The sequence below is a fragment of the Salmo trutta genome, chromosome 14 (assembly GCF_901001165.1).
Source record: "Salmo trutta chromosome 14, fSalTru1.1, whole genome shotgun sequence".
Taxonomy (NCBI): domain Eukaryota; kingdom Metazoa; phylum Chordata; class Actinopteri; order Salmoniformes; family Salmonidae; genus Salmo; species Salmo trutta.
Window position 1 is genome coordinate 36,145,309 of NC_042970.1, and position 23,431 is coordinate 36,168,739.

General features: G+C 42.3%; 1 long non-coding RNA gene across 1 annotated transcript in view; it reads left to right on the forward strand.

The window, feature by feature from the left end:
• The window catches only part of LOC115207936 (uncharacterized), a 61,618-nt gene that overhangs the window by 33,004 nt on the left and 5,183 nt on the right, over positions 1–23,431 (forward strand). The gene's annotated exons all lie outside the window — the stretch shown is intronic.

A 23,431-nucleotide genomic window follows, 5' to 3' on the forward strand; every position in this document is an offset into this window, starting at 1 on the left:
TTTGTCATCTTTATTTACGTATTTAGCACAAAAATCTATTCTATATACCAACGCAGTCTCCCAATCAATTCGTGCATATATGCACATAATTCATTACAGCAAATTTCTGCATATACATATGGCCTACACTGTGTTTTGAAAGTCCATCCGTGTAAGAGATGGGAAACCCTTGAGCGTCCCCAACGAAGAAGTGCTCGGACCCTAAAGTGGTAGTCCTATATGTCATTGGAATAACTTCCTTTGGAACAATTCTATTCTTCTGTGAGTGAGAAGGGCAAAGAGTTTTCCGAGTCATCTCACAAGAATAGCCCTTTCAGAGTACACCAAAAGGTAGAAAATATTTTCCCCAAATTCAGATTAACACCATGCACTCTTAAAGCATACCCCCCTAAATAGTTTGGGGTATAGGACACTATTCGATTATTGTGGAGGTACATTGGCCCATATAGGCTATAGGCTAAAAGTCTCAGTGCCCGTATGTATACCTTACACAGTGGTCAATACTTTATTCATCGCCAACTAACCAATCAAATCAAATTATATTAATCACGCTTTGCAAACAACAAGTCTAGACTAACAGTGAAATGCTTACTTACGGCCCTTCCCAACAATGCAGAGTGAAAGAAAATAGCGAAATAATAGAAAAGTAAAACACATAATAATAAAAGTAATAATAAATACACAATGAGTAATGATAACTTGGCTATATACATTGGGTACCAGTACCAACTCAATATGCAGGGGTATGAGGTAATTGAGGTATATGTACAGTACCAGTCAAAAGTTTGGATACACCTACTCATTCAAGGGTTTTTCTTTATTTTTACTATTTTCTACATTGTAGAATAATGGTGAAGACATCAAAACTATGAAATAACACACATGGAATTATGTAGTAACCAGAAAAGTGTTAAACAAATCAAAAATATTTTATATTTGAGATTCTTCAAAGTAGCCACCTTGATGACAGCTTTGCACACTCTTGGCATTCTCTCAACCAGCTTCGTGTCAATCTGGAAGTTTCTTCAAGTGCAGTCACAAAAACCATCAAGCGCTATGATGAAACTGGCTCTCATGAGGACCGCCACAGGAAAGGAAGATCCAGAGTTACCTCTGCTGCAGAAGTTCATTAGAGTTACCAGCCTCAGATATTGCAGCCCAAACAAACGCTTCACAGTCAAGTAACAGACACATCTCAACATCAACTGTTCAGAGGAGACTGCGTGAATCAGGCCTTCATGGTCGAATTGCTGCAAAGAAACCACTTCTAAATGACACAAATAAGAAGAAGAGACTTGCTTGGGCCAAGAAACACGAGCAATGGTCATTACATCGGTGGAAATTGCAGAGTAAGCAAATGGAGAATTTCAGCATGTGTAGTTCCCACCGCGAAGCATGGAGGAGGAGGTGTGATGTGTGGGGGGTGCTTTGCTGGTGACACTGTGATTTATTTCGAATTCAAGTCACACTTAACCAGCATGGCTACCACAGCATTCTGCAGCGATACACGATCCCATCTGGTTTGCGCTTAGTGGGACTATAATTTGTTTTTCAACAGGACAATGAACCAAAACACCTCCAGGCTGTGTAAGGGCTATTTGACCAAGAAGGAGAGTGATGGAGTGCTACCTCAGATGACCTGGCCTCCACAATCACCCGACCTCAACCCAATTGAGATGGTTTGGGATGAGTTGGAACGCAGAGTGAAGGAAAAGCAGCCAACCAAATGCTCAGCATATGTGGGAACTCCTTCAAGACTGCTCGTTGAGAGAATGCCAAGAGTGTGCAAAGCTGTCAAGGCAAAACATTTTTGTTTTAATTTATTTAACATTAATTTAACTAGGAAAGTAAGTTAAGAACATGTTCTTGTTTAAAATGACCGCTTACCAAAAGGCAAAAGACCTCCTGGGATTAAATATATATATATTTTTAAATAACATATAACATAGGACAAAATAACACAGGACAAAACACACCACGACAAGAGAGACAACACAACACTACATAAAGAGAGACCTAAGAGAACAACATAGCAATGCAGCAACACATGACAACACAGCATGGTAGAAACACAACATGGTAGCAACACAACATGGTAGCAGCACAAAACATGGTACAAACATTATTCAGCAAAGTCAACAGCACAAAGGGCAAGAAGGTAGAGACAACAATAGATCACGCAAAGCAGCCACAACTGTCAGTAAGAGTGTCCATGATTGAATCTTTGAATGAAGGGAATGAGATAAAACTGTCCAGTTTGAGTGTTTGTTGCAGCTCGTTCCAATCGCTAGCTGCAGCGAACTGAAAAGATGAGCGACCCAGGGATGTGTGTGCTTTGGGGACCTTTAACAGAATGTGACTGGCAGAACGGATGTTGTATGTGGAGGATGAGGGCTACATTAGATATCTCAGATAGGAGGGAGTGAGGCCTAAGAGGGTTTTATAAATAAGCATCAACCAGTGGATCTTGCCACGGGTATACAGAGATGACCAGTTTACAGAGGAGTATAGAGCGCAGTGATGTGTCCTATAAGGAGCATTGGTGGCAAATTTGATGGCCGAATGGGAAAGAACATCTAGCCGCTCAAGAGCACCCTTACCTGCTGATCTATAAATTATGTCTCCGTAATCTAGCATGGGTAGGATGGTCATCTGAATCGGGGTGTGTTTGGCAGCTGGGGTGAAAGAGGAGCGATTACGATAGAGGAAACCAAGTCTAGATTTAACTTTAGCCTGCAGCTTTGATATGTGCTGATAGAAGGACAGTGTACCGTCTAGCCATACTCCCAAGTACTTGTATGAGGTGACTACCTCAAGCTCTAAACCCTCAGAGGTAGTAATCACACCTGTGGGGAGAGGGACATTCTTCTTACCAAACCACATGACCTTTGTTTTGGATGTGTTCAGAACAAGGTTAAGGGTAGGGAAGGCTTGTTGGATACTAAGAAAGCTTTGTTGTAGAGCATTTAACAAAAAATCCGGGAGGGGCCAACTAAGTATAAGCCTGTATCATCTGCATATAGATGGATGAGAGAGCTTCCTACTGCCTGAGCTATGTTATTGATGTAAATTGAGAAGAGTGTGGGGGACTGGCAAAGGGTGGCTACTTTGAAGAATCTAAAATATATTTTGATTTGTTTATCACTTTTTTGCTTACTACATGATTCCATATGTGTTATTGAATAGTTTTGATGTATTCACTATTTTTCTACCATGTAGACAATAGTACAAGTAAGAAAAACCCTTGAATGAGTAGGCGTGTCCAATCTTTTGACTGGTACTGTACATAGAACTAGGAATAAAGTGACAGATAATAAACAGTAGCAGCAGTGTATGTGATGAGTCAAAAAAGTTTGTGCAAAAATGGTCAATGAAGATATTCCGGATCGCTGTTTCCTTAACTATTTAACTAACTATATAGCAGTCTTATGGCTTGGGGGTAGAAGCTGTTCAGGGTCCTATTGGTGGTTAATCCCTTCCTGTACAGGGAGTACGAGAGGGGACTAGGCAAGCACCCATGAGGGGCCCCAAGTTGAGGGTCAATGTGGCGTATGTGTTGTTGCCTACCCTCACCACCTAGGAGCGGACGTCAGGAAGTCCAGGATCCAGTTGCAGAGGGAGGTGTTCAGTCCTAAGGTCCTTAGCTTAGTGAGGAGCTTGGAGGGCACTATGGTGTCAATACGACTGCTGATTTAGAGCTTCATTTCATAAAATGTGTTTCCAACCAAACGTTTGACTATAGAAGCACAGGTGACGCCCATGTTCCAATTAGGCTATCAACTACGTAATGGATCTGCATGTGCATTTCCATAGGCCTGTATGGAACTGTTTTGCACATATGGAGTATAAAACATAACTACTCCAACTACTTGGCTGTAACCTAAATATTGTGTTATGTTATTTCAGGAAACACATTTAGCAATTCCAGTGTTTGGTAGGTGTAATATTTGAATTGTAGAAAACACTGAATTTGTCTACTAGCCTATTCATGTACACTCAAAGGTACCACGTATCAAACTACACTATCAAGTATGTCTGTTCAATCAGAAGTGATTTTAAAATGTATAGGTGAGACTGCTATTAGCAGAGTTATAAGACCAGTGCAGCTTCGTAACCTACAGATTCAAAGTGAATCCTCATTTGGTATATGTAACTGTTGTTTACAATATTCCAAGGTGCATTCCAACCCATTTTCACTTGCAAATAACACGTGATATCTATAGGCTATCTGTAGTGCTCAATAGAGCAAAAATACTTTCAAAAACAGTTTACAAAGTCTTGTATGACAACAAAATTATACCGCTGGAGTAATAGGTCCTTAGTGATTTATTATAATATGTTAATAAATTAATAAGCAGCGACATGTCTACAGATTGTGGTATTAATTGCCTACAGCCCGAATACTGCTAGTTAGCATCACTTACAGACTGAAGGTGTACGGTTTGAACAATCTTGGGCCATGGCTTATTCTACTTCGTAAAGGTCCAATGCAGCCATTTTTATCTCAATATCAAATCATTTCTGGGTAACAATTAAGTAACTTAGTGGGATTGTTTTAAATTAAAATGGTAAAAAAAAAAAAAAAATAGCTTCTTAGCAAAGAGCAATTTCTCAAGCAAGAATTTAGCTAGGACTGTCTGGAAGTGGTCTGAGTGGGGAGGGTAAAACTGACTACTAGCAGTTATTGGCGGAGAGATTTGGAACTGTCTTTCTTATTGTCTATTAATTAATTTACCGCCTCATGATGTCACCAGGCAGACCAAATATATAAAACAGAGGAAAATCACGTTTTTCACTGCAATGGGCCTTTAACCCACATGTCTCCATATTCGCATGGACAAGTCAACTCTTTCCTTTAGAACAAAGCCACATCGTGAGGCCTTTCTAGATTTCATCCAATATAGAACAGAAAGATGCAGTGTAAAGCCTCACTCCGCCACGACTTTCAAGGAGAGTGGAACCCCACCAGATACACCCACCGTTCTGGCTGCCATTATACTCCCGGACAGCGGTGAGAAATGAGTATGTGTGCATACCAAAACAGCAGCCTCCCCGTGATCTATTTTCTATATCACTCTGTCGCCCTATGGCGCGGCTGAAAAGGGCAATGCTATTGAACTTTTTTTCAGACGGATGGTAGAAAAGGCTGGGGTTCATGTGGGGGACACGTTTTTCTGTGCCATTAGCTTAATTTCAGTCCGGGATGCTCGACCCTTTCAACGGTCTAACATGGCCGGTCAAGCTCCCTCGACTTGTAACGTGTGTGTTTGTGTGTGTGTCGTCAGGGGTTTGCCTTGATTGTGGATGTTTGTTCTATGTTAATTGTCCTGGGGAGAGTGTGTGTGATGTGACTTGTTAATTGTCCTGATGCTGTTGTACCTGTGACCTTTAATTACAAATATGAAGCCTATAGCTCATTATGCCATTATAACATAAATGCGTGAGTAATGTCTGAAATTAATAGCCTATAACAATGCTTAGCTTATGATTATTAACTTGTAATAGGCCTACTACACCTTGGGCCATACATTGAAAACTTCGTATCGGCCTGTATAAAAACATACAAGGTTTTATGGTTGGGAATGGGTTCTGTGTGACAGAGCATGGCGCAAACAACGTCAGGATCGTAGGTTCGATTCCCACTGGTGCCACCTATAACAACATGTATGCAAGCACTATTGTAAGACACTTTAGGTAAAAGTACCTGCTAAATTACTAAAGTGTATTTTTAGGCCTATATATTTAACATCAAATAATATTAGCTAAATACCTGTTACCAAACAGCTAGTAGCCTAAATTGTGTTTTCAAAAATCTATATTTATCTCACTTTCATCCTCTGAGTATAGCAGCCTACCAAAGATATAGTATATCCGAGAAAGTACGTGTTATTTGCATGTGGAAAACATATCGTTTGCATTCGCGCCATTGCTAGTGCATGGCCCACTCTCTGTATGCACATCTTACATAGCGGATTTAGAACATTAAGACGTGTTTAGCATTGGGGTTATTGTCTCCTAATGCGACAATCAATGGGCCTGTAGCACACGTGTTCGTTCATACGTCTAGTAGCCTAAAACGTTTTACCGTATCACCTCCAATATATTCCTATATATGTTGGCGTCTTTGACGGGACAGAGAGATATGAGTGTGTCTGTTAGGCTTGAATTGACATGTCCATTCCATTTTCATATTGGCAAAAATAATCGATATCTATAACCACCATCATTGCATTTGCTAATAAAAAAAGCTGAGTTAGAAAAGTGTTTTAAGATACAATTGATAGATTCTAAAATCAATATATATTCGATATATGCAGCACAACTCCAACAGCGAAAACACAGAAGGTCGTGATAAGAGCCTAGAACTTGGCCATTTTTATTTATTTCTACAAATCTATAACAAATATTTTACAAACAGGCTGTCTGCATCAGCCTTTTCGATTTGATGAATCCTTAAGGATTTCAGAATGTGTTGAACAGAGTACAAAAAAAGCCTGGTGTCCATAGACTGCGCCAAATGTTTTTCAAATAGATGCAGATTATTTTTCTTTCTGTCGATTCTCTTTTTTGGCCACCTCTCTATCCCTCAAAAGGACATTTGGTTAAAAAAGTAATCAATTCGTATAATTGACTTCCCTTGTCATAATCATTATTACTAAATGATTGCCCCATACCTCTCACATTGGAACTTTTGATTTAGCCCTAGCTCACCTCTTGACTAGCCTACTAAATGGACTGAAATACCAAGGGTTTGGTTACTGAGCTTATTCACCCATTTGGACATCTGTGTTGATATAACTAAGAATGTGTAGGCTACTTTTTTTGTACTCTGTTTTTGTTTTTGTATGTCTTTGGTGAACAAGTGTGCGGTGTGGACTATGTTTTTGGCCGTATTAGGCTAAGCCCAAGTCTCAGGATTTGTCTCCTGTTTGCAGAGCAATGATAAATATTTAAAGACCCAATGACATGTTTCTTTTGAGTTCGTGTCTGGCAACGAAAAGGGCCATGACCCTACTTGAGACAGGGAAGGACACTTTAGAGGAGAGAGTTGAAACGAGAATAGGTGCAGCAGAGACCCATTCAGCGCTGTGCTATGGACCACTGGCTGTATTGGCACCAAACTAGGCTATATTAAGCAGGTACAATAGGCATTGCACATGGACAGATATTTACTCTAGCCAATGAATCCTTCATTCAGATATGATGCGATGAATGATGGAGAACTGGACCGAAGTTTGTCTTTTTGTAAGAGCATATATGCTTAGGCCCATCGTTTTTTTAGGTATAGGCCTAAATGGATTTAGTAGTATTTGGTATTTAGACCTTTCGTGTATTTTAGTAGCCTACAAAAATCCTTGGGTTAGCTCGCTCCAAATGACACCATTATATCTTAAACCTACATTTCACAAATGAGGCTGTACGAAGTTATATCGTCATAATATCAACATTATATCAGTGTTCAAGTCAGATTTGAAATGTTCTACTAAGATTGTTTTTTAAAAATTTAACCTCATGTTAGCCTCATGTTAGCCTTATGTTGGCAAGCACACTTGATTGTTTTTTCTCTATAGGCCTAAATCCGTTTTAATACCACCAACATCCCTGAGAAAAGTGCGATTAAACTTGCAATTAGGCCTATAGATCCATTGGTTTAAACATAAGTTACTCAAAAACATTCTGCTTTGTGTAATTCAGTATAACCTGCCTAAATAGGGCTACAACTTTCTGTGTCGCTACATGCCTGGAGGAGTCCCCAGCCTCTGGGTTGCTTTAGAACTGCGCAGTGTCTTTCCAGCATTCCTCTGTCTCTCTCTGATTTATGGCACGTTTTAAAGTATTGCCCTTACGCCCCGCAAAAATGTGGAAATCTTCCACAAGACATGGAATGGTTTTCGAATAGGCCAGGCAATGTGAGCGGAAACGAAGGCTACAGCTGCAGCAGATGGCTTCCTAATTTACGCAGTCGTATTTGGGATATTTCATTAAATCCCCAAGTTACTTTAAAAAAATGCCTTTTATTTATAGCCTACGTTTTGGATTAGGATTTTACGCTGAAAGCCTATTTGGAGTTCACGGATAGTTTCAGTATGCAGGAGAGTTAATATTAGGCTTTGTGTGCATCATGGAAGCAGTATATAGGAGCCCAGAGTTGAAACAGGGGTCGTCTGGCTATTGAACAAAAAGGACGGCACTCTCAATGGTGATGTGTTATAAATCTAGCTGCTCCCTTATTCAAATTGTGGAGCACAGCAGATGTTCCCTTCTCCCCGGATACGCGCGCGCGTGATCGTTGAGGACATATCCTTGTAGCCTGTCACACGTGATGTGAGGATAACTGTACACGAAACGAAACGCATATTTTCATTCGTTATCCAATGTACTGTACTTCATACATTGTCAGGGATCATTTTTCCTCACAAATCCCATGCACACCTTTATAAGGGAGTTTTGCTAATCAGATAATAGTTTGGTTGTCAACACGTTCTCTCAGAAAATATGTGGTCTAAGAAGAATGCCAGATTTACAGTATATTAGGCCTACTTGCTGCTTTCATGCTTACAATATTGTAAATGAATAGCCAATAGGCCGTTTTAAATCATAATGGATGACAAATAGGATATTACTGCAACCTAGACTACTTGGCCAATCTTCAATATCTTTCCATGTTCATTTTGTGTATCGTTCCTTAAGGACTAGATGCCTGTAGGCTAATTAGACACTTAGTTGGAATTTCATTTAGATCCATTTGTTAATAATTTAATTTCGAAGACAAGGAAATTCAGTTGCACAGTAGCTGGCTACTGGTTATTGGTATTCCCTCAATGAATCCTCTCTGTCCACATGTGACCAACTCACTGTTTACAGTACAGTATATGCAGTATGTGGATAGTCTTAGGGGTGTTCAGATTGAAGCTCAATCGCCCTATATTTTGCTCTACTATATTCCAAAATGAGTGTTTACATTAGTTTCCCCCCCTACTGAATGTTAATTCAAATGACATATAACAGCTTACTAGGAGGATCCAAAAGGATGCCATTGACAAATAAAGTCATGTTTGACTCTCCCCCCAGGCCCATTGGTGGAAAATAATTCCCAGTACCATCTCGTCCAATTGATAAAACACATACAGTACCATCAGAAAGTATTCACACCCCTTGACTATTTCCACATTTTGTTTTGTCACAAGGTTGGATTAAACTATATTGAATAGTCTTTTTTTTTGTCAACGATCTACACAAAATACTCTGTAATGTCAAAGTGGAAAAAACATTCTAACATTTGCAGTAGCGGTGTGTGGGTAAAATCACAGAGGAAGCCAGGGGGAAAAAAGCCATATTACAAACTAGGCCTATGTGTTGTGATAATTGCATTATTCGCTATAAAACCTCTTAGTTCATATGCCTTGCTATCGTGATACATAGGCCTAAGGCCGAGACAATAAGAAGACACAGTGGCAGAATATATTCAACCACACCTTTGTTTCATCACAAAACCACAGAGCAACATTTGTCCGGTGGAGTCCACAAAACATATTGCATGTAACAAAGAGTTACATGACCTACAGCACGGTCAATCAAGTTAATGTTTCAGATTTTTTCAGACTACTTAACAACGATTGATTTAGAACACAGCAAGTTGCAAAGAAAACAGGAGCTGCCTCCGCTGTTCCAGCACCATTTCAACTTCAATATTTCAACATCATCTAATCACCTATGCTCACCCTACTTGTAGAGAAATGCCAATGCCATCCTCCTCTCTTTCATGATGTAGAAATGGTCTATGACTCTGTCATAAAGAACACACTTTTAGTTTTGTTGTCCTAGGCTACCTGGCTAAAATGCTTGCTCGTTGCCCCTTTCATGAGCCTACAACATCTAGCTACAGATTGACTTCCAAACTCTCAGGCCAGGGGCACAATGTATGAATTTATGGTTGGATCAGAATCAGTATTATACTCATTGGCCAGTACGGAGAATGAAATCAAACCACAAGACCAAATTCCTATCTCCATCCCTGGCTAATTTAGGAAAGGCCCAATTTTAGCTAGCTAGCTAGCCACTGGAAGACAACAACAACAATATGCAACAATTCCATTTTTTTCAATGAAGTTTGGCTTTTGATGTGATGTGATTGGTGTGAAGCCAAATCCAAACTGGCTTCCCTTGACACTTATTTGGTGCATCAGGACCATTCACAGTTGAGCTCACTCAGTTTAGCTCAATTCTGATTGGCTATTATTTTATTTATTTTTTATCAAGGGAGGCCAAATGCTTGCTGGCTTCCCTTGCATTCAATGGTACAATGTCATACTCTTTTTGACCAGACAGCATCAGATAGATGGCCTACATATACAGAGACAGAGGGGCGTTGTTTTGCTCACTCGGATGAGATACAATAAGCCTCTTGCAAATTGAAGGAAAATTATGAAACACAGAGAGATGAAAGATGAATTATAATGTTTTTACTTTTTTTTCTTGGTACATTTTTTTGTGGAAGCCTGGCTTCCATTGACATCCATGAATACATGCCACTGAACATTTGCAAAAAAATTCATGAAAAATAAAACACTAATATATCTTGATTACATAAGTATTCAACCCCCTGAGTCAATGCATGTTAGAATCACTGATTATCTAAGTGCACACCTGGATTGTACATTATTCTTTTAAAATTCTTCAAACTCTCTCAAGTTGGTTGTTGATCATTGCTAGAGAGCCATTTTCAAGTCTTACCATAGATTTGGAAGATTATTTAAGTCAAAACTGTAACTAGGCCACTCAGGAACATTCAATGTCTCCCAGGGTCTTGCAACTCGTGTATATTTGGCCCTGTGTTTTAAGTTATTGTCCTGTTGAAAGGTGAATTTGTCTCCCAGTGTAATTTGGAAAGCAGACCAGGTTTTTCTTAAGGATTTTACCTGTGCTTAGATCTATTCCATTTTGTTTTTATGCTAAGAACTACCTAGTCCTTACCGATGACAAGCATACCATAACATGATGCAGCCACCACCATGCATGAAAATATGAAGAGCGGTACTCAGTGATGTGTTGTGTTGGATTTGCACCAAACATAACACTTTGTATTCAGGACATAAAGTTCATTTCTTTGCCACATTTGTTGCAGTTTTACTTTAGTGCCTTATTGCATACAGCATGCATGTTTTGGAATATTTTTTATTCTGTACAGGCTTCCTTCTTTTTACTCTGTCATTTAGGTTAGTATTGTGGAGTAGCTACAATGTTGTTGATCCATCCTCAGTTTTCTCCTATCACAGCCATTAAACTCTGCAACTGTTTTAAAGTCACCATTAATTGGCCTCGTGGTGAAATCCCTGAGCGGTTTCCTTCCTCTCTGGCAACTGAGTTAGGATGGACACCTGTATCTTTGAAGGGAATGGGTGTATTGCTACACCATCCAAAGTGTAACTAATAACTTCCCATGCTCAAATGTCCACGTTCTTATTTTATTTTTACCCATCTATCAATAGGTGCCCTTCTTTGTAAGGCATTGGAAAACCTCCCTGATCTTTGTGATTGAATCTGTGTTTGAAATGAACTGCTTGACTGAGGGACCTTACAGATAGTTGTATGCGTGGGGTACAGAGACTAGGTAGTCATTCAAAAAACATGTTACATACTATTATTGCACACAGAGGGAGTCTTTTGTGACTTGTTAAGCAAATGTTTACTCCTGAACGTATTTAGGCTTGCCATAACAAAGGGATTGAATACTTATTTACTCAAGACATTTCAGCTTTTCATTTTTAATTAATTTGAAAACATTAAAAAAACGAATGACACTTTGACATTATGGGGTATTATATGTAGGCCATTGACACACACATCTCAATTTAATCAATTTTAAATTCAGGCTGTAACACAACAAAATATGGAAAAAGTCAAGGGGTGTGAATACTTTCTGAAGGCACTGTATTTCTGTGAGGAGGAAAATATCAAATAGGAAATATCTATGACAATGAGCACTATACCGTGAGGTTGGGGTAGTAGTAATAGTAATTCTACTACTATTAGTAGTAATACATTATTTTTTGTCAGTCTGGTCAAGCACTTTAAAATGTTATCTAGCCCATTCACCCTCTGAATGGTACACACACACACAATCCATGTCTCAATTGTCTCAAGGCTTAAAAAGACTCCTCCCCTTCATCTACACTGATTGAAGTGAATTTAACAAGTGACATCAATAAGGGATCATAGCTTTCAGCTGGATTCACCTGGTCAGGCTATGTCATGGAAAGAACAGGTGTTCTTAATGTTTTGTATACTCAGTGTATATATATTTTTCTAAATGCAAAATATTAGATCAACTTACCTCAGAATCATTTGGTTAGAGTGAAATATTTTTGATATGACAGACAACATTTTTAGTTGAACAAGAATAGTGGCAGCCAGGGAAAGTGATGGGGGGGGGGGAACGGGTAACATAAAGTACGTTTCTGTGAGAATTACAGGGGGAAGTTACCCCAGGGGGCTAGTAACCCCACCTTACCCTACCGGTAGGACAATTTAGGACCTTTCATTAGCTATCCCAATAAACTCTAAACATACATGAGATAATAGCCATATAATAACTGCTAATGAGGCCATTTATAATGCTTATATCTAGGTTAAGTGTGGATAATGCCTCTTCAAATTAAAACAGGCCTACTCTTCCACCTGTTTAAGACTGTCCTAATGTGATATATAATGGCGATGAAAAATGGACAATGCCTAAATGCAATTTTTTTCAATGAGAGAAGTAATTAGCCTACATAACAATTTTAATTAAGATTATAATCTAGAACCTGTGTTGTCTTGAAACAAGAATTTGCCATCCTGCGAAATTGTCCAGCACATTATTGTTGGTCTCCTCAATGGAAGGCCGACTCAGTCTTATTTTCTTTTACTCAGCGTTGTTTACATCTGAAGAAAGCGATGGAGTCATAAATCTTACCACGACTGCGCCAAGAAAGCGCCATTTGTATGCATGGTTCTAACCACAGCCAGTACCTTGCCCATTCACGTCTCCCCAGCTCGCCTCTTGCCTTCTCTTATCCCCAGGTCAGGCTGTACTCTATAGACTATCACACAATTTGACCCCAAGGAGAGAGGCTGTGTTTGCCTGGGGCTGAATCAAAACTACAATTCATAAGTCACTATCTGCCTGATGAATTCACTAAACAAACAATAATAAACCCATTGTAACATGTGAGACTAATGACTGCATGCCCAGTTACCAGCAGCACACAACCAGTTTGACTTATTTTATTCAAATCTTCTTTAATATTCGTTTTTATTTATATTTCTTCTCGATATGCCCAAGCCTAGACCAGATCAAGGGAAGGGAGGCAGGGAGACAATATAATGGTTTGACAGGGTGAGCTAACGGCAGGCGCGAGCGATGGGAGAAAATCATTTATTGTTGCCATCGCGGTTCACACAGAGTTCACGAGGAGCTGCTGCCTGCTTGTGCAGAGAGGAAAGGAAAGGCTTGAGCTAGACTAGCGCTCTGAAGAAAGGGAATAACAAAATAGAAAATGTTGATAATAATAAGGCAACCCAACGATAGCACGAATTATTACAATTACATTGTTAGTCTAATGTTTACCTTGTAAGTAGTAGTAGTAATAATAGTCTATAAAACGACATTTTCTTAGAGAAAGCATAATTTTCCATAACATTCTAAAAATTTGATACACTTATGATTACCTTAATGTTAGGTAAAATGACAAGCAAATATTCCTATAGTGACTTTGGTTAGGCCTATATCTGTCTTTTCTGATGTTCAAGGCATATCAGTTATTATGAGGATTATTCAACACAGGAAATTGAGTCAAACTTGCCTCTATTTTGTGCAGGCAGAAAATACTTGTGTAAAGTACAATATAGTTTCCTGATATTGCTTTTCTTGTCTATAACTTCCCCAGCTTGTACTCACTTGTTCTGTCTGGGCAACCTGACAAAGCTTAAAATTAGACCTGCTAATTACAACAACAATACAAATCACAGCAGAATATGTCAACGGAAATGGGTTACAGAAAATGATATGCAAAAATATTAACGCTAAACAGCTATTAGCCAACTGTTCAATTGGCACAACAAGTTAATAGAATGGAAAGCAAATGCTTGGTATTATTTCCCATAGTGGGGAATCATTGTGGGCCTAATACTAAAGACATGTATTTTGACAGTAAACATGTATTACCTTTTAATGTGGTATGAACGCAACTAGTCATTATGTTTTCATCTGGTTAGCTAAATTTCCATCTAATTGGCGACAAATTTTCATACGAATATTCGAAAATCCGCATAAAACAATATATTATATGCATCAAAATCTGTGGATGATGATTTAGTTCACATAAACATAACTTTTGCTGTTAAATACCAGAATGTTCCCACTCTGGTATTTGCACGTGCGCTCTCACCAACATGCTGCAGATACAGTGGGGGTACATGATGAGATTATTATGGACAGATTATTTGTATTTGTCAAAAGGCAGCCAAGCGTCTATCATCATGTCAACAGAATAAGACTCTCGATATTTATTGGAAAGCAGCATCAAGATCATACCATGCACTTTGACCACCCTTTAAAGTCTTTATAAGGGCTCCCGAGTGGCGCAGTGCTCTAAGGCACTGCATCTCAGTGCAAGAGGCGTCACTACAGCCCATGGTTCGAGTCCAGGATGTGTCACATCCAGCTGTGATTGGGAGTCCCATAGGGTGGTGCACCGTTGGCTGTGGTAGGCCGTCATTGTAAATGAGAATTTGTTCTTAACTGACTTGCCTAGTTAAATAAAAAAATATATGAGCTATGTCATCTAGTAAACTGCATGCTTTCCCAAGTCATAGTGGGAGGACCACTTGTATATGATGCTAATTATATCACCACCATAATACATTTTACCAACACATAAAGATCCCATCTTGTCTAGATTCTTTTATTTTGTCTACATTCAAAAAGTTTACAGACAAATTTGCTGTTTCCATCCATTTCCAAACTGTTGATTAAATAGCAAATGTGCCAATGGTCTTGGGACATGTGCTCTAACCAACAGCTCGTTGATACATTGTGGGTAGGCTCTGCAGGTTAGTCTGCAGATGATGACATTATTATGGATAAAAGCGAAAGTATTTTTTATTTGTCAAATGGCAGTAAATGATCGATCATCATGTCACCAGAAAAAGACCTTTGACATTTATTGGAAAGGAGCATAATGTTCATACCTTGCACTTTCACCAACCTGTGAAGTTCATCATAACTTATTTAATATATATATATATAAACTGCATGGTTTCCCGAGTCATAGTGGGGGGACCACACACCATATCATAGCGTGACTCCAAGTTCACTTCGATATGATTGTTAGTATATCAATATTTGCACATAATTGCATTTCCACCACAATCTCTCGCACAATTCATTTTCACAGACAAAAAAAGATTGCACCAAGTCAAACAAACAAATTACAAAAATGTTTACCGAAACTTCCTGTTTCCGTCACAACTGTCTTGGTGTTTTTTATGGTATGACTTTACTGGCATAAAAACTGTGGATGTAAACGTAGTTATTTAAGTGATAATGCCCGAGAAGCCGATGGTTTGGAGGATATAGGTGTTTGGCGAATATATTGTGTTTGGTCTCTGGCCGGCAAACCATGCAAATATATCCTCCAAACACCGGGTTCGACGACATTATCCATTTTATACAACATATTCAAATAATGATTGACATATTTTCATTAAAAATGTTATTTTGATACATTTATTCATACACTCTCATCCTTCCACAAGATATAGTCCCGACACAAATCTAGGGTTGCTACCCAAGCCGGCTGGTGTGATTCAGTCTTTTATCCTGTATCTATGGACCCGAACCGAGTCATTCACAGTCTTTTTGTTCTGTATTTATGGTAACGACACAGTCGTTCTTTTGAAATGTTCCATTACTGGTTGGCAACGTTCTTATTTATTTAACTAGGCAAGTCAGTTAAGGAGAAATTCTGATTTACAACGATGCCTACAGGGGAACAGTTCGTTAACTGCCTTGTTCAGGGGCAGAAGTCCAGATTTTTACCTTGTCGGCTCGGGGAATCAATCCAGCAACCGCCAAATGCTCTAACCAATAGGCTACTCGCCACCCCCGTTCTTAGCCCTTGCTTGCTAGCTAGCTAGCTAACTTACAGTCACATCAAAAAGTGCAGCCAGAATAACAGCAAAGTAGGTGTATTTGCATTTGTTTAAGATGTTTCTAGTGACATATATTTGGATACACCCATAACAATGAGCTAATGAGATTTCACCTGGATTAGAAAATGTGCTCACTCATCAGGACACTGTTGTTCAGAAGAGCTAGCCAACAGCACAGGTAAAACAATCACTTCAAAATGAAGCTGGAAAGACTGCAAACTAGCTGCACTTTGTTTCGTTTGACCTTTTTTCAATTGACATTTCTTTGTATATATCCAGTAAAATGATGCCAGCTGATTCATGATTTCAACTGGCTGAGAAATGTTGCATGCCTGCCTGTCTGTCTCCTCCCAACATGTTCATTACCATGGGACAGCTGGAGGTCTAATTGGAATATTGAAACAATGTTGCAAATGTCAGAGAGACAGACAGCAAGGTTTATAATCTAGAGACCCTCTGTCACGACTTCTGCCAAAGTCGATGCCTCTCCTTGTTCGGACGGTGCTCGGCAGTCGACGTCACCGGTCTTCTAGCCATCATTGATCAATTTTTCATTTTCCAGTGGTTTTGTCTTGTCTTCCTACACATCTGGTTCCAATCCCATTCATTACATGTTGTGTATTTAACCCTCTGTTTCCCCTCATGTCCTTGTCAGAGATTGTTTTGTTTGTATGCTCGTGTATTATGGATTGGTGCGCGATGGGTTCTTGTACCCACTTTTATTTCTTATGTACTTTGGTTTTTGGAGTTTTGTTGAACGCTATTAAACTACTCCATTTATACCAAGTTCGATTCTCCTGCGCCTGACTTCCCTGCCACCTACACACACGACATTACAGAATCTCTGACCAGTATATGGAGTCAGCTGGACAACCTGCTGGCTACTTGCGGACGTCCAGATCGGGGTCTGGTGGTTCCATCCTCCCGCACCCCCTCTCCGATACCCATGGAGCAGGGAGACCGGAGGGGGTTCCCGCTCGTGCACCATCTGTTGCGGCAGAGGTCACACTGCTGGTCGGTGCCGGGTTGGTTCCTCTGGGAATCGAGGCAGCAGGCAGGGCGCTCTGGCGTCACCCCAGGTGAGCCGGCACCATTCTCACCCAGAGCCCTCTGTTGCACATCTGTTTGTCTGTCACTTTTCCTGAATTTTCCTCGCGTTCCCAGCATTAGGTGCTCGTAGATTTAGGTGCGGCTGGGAATTTCATTGATAGAGCGTTAGCTCATAGTTTAGGGACCCCCATTGTTCCCGTGGATGTGCCCTTCCCCGTTCACACCTTAGATAGTCAACCATTAGGGTCAGGGTTTATCAAGGAGGCCACCGCTCCTTTGGGCATAGTGATGCAGAGGGGTCACTCGGAAAACATTAGTCTTTTCCTTATTGACTCTCCTGCGTTTCCCGTGGTGCTGGGCCTACCCTGGTTAGCTTGTCATAACCCCACTGTTTCTTGGCCACAGAGGGCTCTCACGGGGGTTTGGTCAGGTAGCTGCTCCCATTACCTCACTGCTGAAGGGGGGCCCGGTGCGCTTGCAGTGGTCAGCTGAGGCGGACAGGGCTTTTAGGCACCTGAAGGCTCTGTTTAACTCGGTTCCTGTGTTGGCCCATCCGGATCCCTCTTTGGCGTTCATAGTGGAGGTGGATGCGTCCGAGGCTGGGATAGGAGCTGTGCTCTCTCAGCGCTCGGGTACGCCACCGAAGCTCCGCCCCTGTGCCTTCTTCTCTAAGAAGCTCAGCCCGGGAAAGCGAAACTATGACGTGGGGGACCGGGAGCTGTTGGCTGTCGTCAAGGCTTTGAAGGCGTGGAGACATTGGCTTGAGGGGGCTAAACACCCCTTTCTCATCTGGCCTGACCACCACAATCTGGAGTACATCCGGGCGGCGAGGAGACTGAATCCTCGCCAGGCAAGGTGGGCCATGTTTTTCACCCATTTTGTGTTTACCCTCTCTTACAGACCAGGCTCCCAGAACGTTAAGGCAGACGCACTGTCCCGGCTGTATGACACAGAGGAGCGGCCCATGGATCCCACTCCCATACTCCCCGCCTCTTGTTTGTTGGCGCCAGTAGTGTTTGAGCGGGCGTCACGTGCAGAGACCGCTCCCCCTCAGTGTCCAGTTGGGCGTCTGTACGTTTCGTCTGCTGTCCGCGACCAGCTGATCTATTGGGTCCACACGTCACCCTCCTCTGGTCATCCTGGGATCGGTCAGACGGTGCGCAGTCTTAGTGGGAAGTACTGGTGGCCCACTTTAGCTAAGGATGTGAGGGTTTATGTTTCCTCCTGCTCAGTGTGCGCCCAGTGCAAGACACCTGCCCAGAGGTAAGTTACAACCCTTACCCTTTCCACAACGGCCGTGGTCGCACCTGTCAATGGATTTCCTAACCGATCTTCCACCTTCACAGGGTAACACCACGATCCTGGTCGTTGTGGATCGTTTTTTTAAGTCCTGTCGTCTCCTCCCTTTGCCCGGGCTCCCTACGGCCCTACAAACTGCGGAGGCCCTGTTTACACACGTCTTCCGGCATTACGGGGTGCCTGAGGATATAGTGTCTGATCGGGGTCCCCAGTTCACGTCAAGTGTCTGGAAGGCGTTCATGGAACGTCTGGGGGTCTTGGTCAGCCTTACCTCAGGTTTTCACCCCGAGAGTAACGGGCAGGTGGAGAGAGTTAACCAGGATGTGGGTAGGTTTGAGGTCTTATTGCCAGGACCGGCCGGGGGAGTGGGCGGCGTTCGTGCCCTGGGCAGAGATGGCCCAGAACTCACTCCGCCACTCCTCCACTCCTCCACTAACATTTCTCCCTTTCAGTGTGTATTGGGGTATCAGCCGGTTCTGGCTCCTTGGCATCAGAGTCAGACCGAGGCTCCTGCGGTGGACGACTGGTTCTGGCGTGCGGAGGAAACATGGGACCTTCAGCGCGCCGTACTGCACCAGAAAGTTGGCGCAGACCGTCACCGCAGTGAGGCCCCGGTGTTCGCACCGGGGGACAGGGTCTGGCTCTCGAACCAAAACCTGCCCCTCCGCCTGCCCTGCCGGAAGCTGGGTCCGCGGTTTGTGGGGCCGTTTAAAGTCCTGAAGAGCGTGAACGAGGTATGTTATAGGTTACCGCTTCCCCCCGATTACCGCATTAACCCCTCGTTCCATGTGTCTCTCCTCAGGCCGGTGGTGGCTGGCCCGCTCCAGGAGGCTGAGGTGCGGGAGGTTCCTCCTGAGGGGGCCTCGATCGACATCGAGGGGGCCCCGGCATACTCCGTTTGATCCATCCTGGATTCAAGACGTCGGGCGAGGGGCCTTCAGTACCTCGTGGACAGTGAGGGGTACGGTCCGGAGGAGATATGCTGGGTTCCACTGGAGGACGTGTTAGATCCCTCCCTGCTGTGAGTTCCACCGTCTCCATCCGGATCTCCCTGTGCCTCGTCCTCCGGGTCGTCCCCGAGGCCGGTGTCGACGCGCAGCTGGAGCGCGTTGGGGGGTGGTACTGTCACGACTTCTGCCGAAGTCGATGCCTTTCCTTGTTCGGGCGGTGCTCGGCGGTCGACGCCACCGGTCTTGTCTTCCTACACACCTGGTTCCAATCCCATTCATTACGGGTGTATTTAACCCTCTGTTTCCCCTCATGTCCTTGTCAGAGATTGTTTTGTTTGTATGCTCGTGTATTATGGATTGGTGCGCAACGGGTTCTTGTACCCACTTTTATTTATTATGTACTTTGGTTTTTGGAGTTTTGTTGAACGCTATTAAACTACTCCATTTATACCAAGCTCGATTCTCCTGCGCCTGACTTCCCTGCCACCTACACACACGACATTACACCCTCCCCAAAGTTTTACTTTTGTTGCGTTTAGGGGAGCTCATGTCTCATTCAGGGCCTACCAAAATATTGTTTTTGGGTGGAATTGTCCTTCAAGGACCGGCATGGTCCCGTTACAGCTTTTTATGATAACCTCTTTGGGTAAAATTAATATCCTTTTATTCATAATATGTTGTTAAATTCTCATTAAGTTGCATTAATGGAATGGGGCAGACTGGTTTTATCAGCACTACGTGGAGGCCGCAAAGGCTTGAAGGGTAAATTAAATGGAGATCATATCTGTATATGCAGTAGAGGCCGCATCATCACTGGGTTAATGCTCTCCTACAGGGCATCCATCATCGGGGAGATGGAAAGAGGCGACTCTAACCCCGAACTAAGCAATAGTCTATTTGGCAACTTTGTGTCTCTAATATGTATTTTTTATGTTTCAGATTGAGAAAAGCTATATTTTCTCAACATTGGGCAATTTGATTTGCAACACACACACACACACTGTAACGATGTACGCTGAGAGTCGGGAAGCAAGTTCAGGGAGTAAATACATTTAATAAACAAACATGAACAAAACAAGAAACACTAACAGCAAACTGACATGAAACAGATACAGAAACAATAACGCCTGGTGAAGGAACCAAAGGCAGTGACATAAATAGGGCAGGTAATCAAGGAGGTGATTGAGTGTCAATAAGGTGAGTCCAGGTGAGTGTCAATAAGCGCTGGTGCACGTGGCGATGGTGAGAGGTGTGCGTAATAATCAGCAGTCTGGTAACCTAGAGGCAGGAGAGGGAGTGTACATGACACACATGAGCACAAGAACTGGTGACAATTCTATGTCAGACTGCGAGTATCAACTAACTATAACAACATTTCATATGTTGTATATATTTATCCGCTATTTCAAATTTGCTGTGGTATGTCCAAGTTTCGTCCTTGCTTTAATACATTTTGACATGTTTGACTGATGTCTCAGGCTGTTACTAAACTAAATATTGTGTAGTGATATCTGTAACCAAATTAAAACAGGGAACTATTGTGTTTTCTTCCTCGAAGGAATGGACTCACCTCCTCATAAGTAGATGTCCACAAGAGAAAGGGGCCTTGGCAAAAAATGAAATAAATGCAAATTAAATTTTTAAAGGTCTATGGTCGCACAAAGACAGCAAACATCTCTGAGTAGAATTGACAAATTGAATTTGTTGCACTATATCTTATATTATCGAGAATAATCCAAGATGGCGTAGCAGTCAGACGTCTTTGTCCTGTCGTGTCCCTTGTATATATCTTTTTACATCTTTTTCTTCGCATATCTTTTAAAAATATTTTCCTAAACCTCAACTTCTAAATACTCTCCTGCAACCCGCCTCACCCAATGTGGCGTGGGTCTGTATTTTTTTCTAAAGTATTTCTATTTACTTCGGATCTGGAATCCCTCAACGGAAGCTAGCCAGCTAACTACCTACCAGCTATCAGTCAGCAAACCATTGCTAGCGGTCATCAGCTAACCTTTAGCTCGGAAAGCACTCGCCAGTTCGAACAACGTGACTCAAACCAGAGCATAACGGACCTATTATTATTTTTTACTTTTTTTCCCCATATCCCCGGATTCCTACCGCAAACTCTGAATATTTTCATCTGGATCTTCGCAACTAGCTAACCGCAATCACAGGTAACTACTCCTGGCTAGCGTTTCCATCCCGGAGCAAGCACCAATTAGCCTGAAGCTAGCCCAGCCAGGGCTCCTGTGCTACCACCGAAGCCCACTCCTGGACTACAATATCCGAACCCCTTCTACTGCCGGTACGGGGCACGGAACCTCGCCAATCCTCTACGACTGGAATACCGACATAATCTGCCCGAGGATTCCAACAGGCCCCTCAGGCGCGACGTCCGCTGAAGGCCCATTCTGCTAACCGCGGCCTACTAGCTACCTAGAGCTACTTGGAACCCTACTAATTCCACGATTGGTCTATCGACGTCACCGCACGAAGAGGCAAAAACAGACTTACCCCCATCGTGACTTCCCCCAAAAGCTAACTAGCTAGCACCGGTCTGTTAACCGCTAGCTTGCTTGCCCCGGTCTGGTAACTGCTAGCTTGTTTAGCCCCGGTCTACTAACTGTTAGCTTGTTAGCATCGGCCTGCTAACTGTCTCAATCGCCGAGTCCCCAGTCAGCCCAACCACTCACTGGACCCATATGTTCACTTGGCTACGCATGCCTCTCTCTAATATTAATATGCCTGGTCCATTACTGTCCTGGTTAGTGATAACTGTCTTATTTCACTGTAGAGCCTCTAGCCCTGCTCAATATGCCTTAACCAACCATGTTGTTCCACCTCCTACATATTGGATGACATCACCTGGTTTAAACGTCTCTAGAGACTATATCTCTCTCATCATTACTCAATGCCTAGGTTTACCTCCAATGTACTCACATCCTACCTTACCTTTGTCAGTACACTATACCTTGAATCTATGCTATCGTGCCCAGAAACCTGCTCCTTTTACTCTCTGTTCCGAACGTGCTAGACGGCCAGTTCGTATAGCCTTTAGCCGTACCCTTATCCTACTTCAACTCTGTTCCTCTGGTGATGTGGAGGTTAATCCAGGTCCTGCAGTGCCTAGCTCCACTCCCACTCCCCAGGTGCTCTCATTTGTTGACTTCTGTAGCCTTGGTTTCATGCATGTTAACATTAGAAGCCTACTCCCTAAGTTTGTTTTACTCACTGCTTTAGCACGCTCTGCCAACCCGGATGTCTTAGCCGTGTCTGATTCCTGGCTTAGGAAAACCACCAAAAACCCTGAAATCTCCATCGCTAACTATAACATTTTCTGCCAAGATAGAACTGCCAAAGGGGGTGGTGTTGCAATCTATTGCAAAGATAGCCTGCAGAGTTCTGTATTACTATCCAAGTCTGTACCCAAACAATTCGAGCTTCTACTTCTAAAAAATCACCTTTCCAGAAACAAGTCTTTCACTGTTGCCGCTTGCTATAGACCTCCCTCTGCCCCCAGCTGTGCCCTCGATACCATACGTGAATTGATTGCCCCCCATCTATCTTCTGAGCTCGTGCTACTAGGTGACCTTAACTGGGACCTGCTTAACACCCCGGCCATCCTACAATCTAAGCTTGATGCCCTCAATCTCACACAAATGATCAATGAACCTACCAGGTACAACCCCAAATCCGTAAACACGGGCACCCGCATAGATGTCATCCTAACTAACTCGCCCTCCAAATACACCTCTGCTGTTTTCAATCAAGATCTCAGCGATCACTGCCTCATTGCCTGCATCCGTAATGGGTCTGCGACCAAACGACCACCCCTCATCACTGTCAAACGCTCCCTAAAACCCTTCTGCGAGCATGCCTTTCTAATCGACCTGGCCGGGGTATCCTGGAATGACATTGACCTCATCCCATCAGTAGAT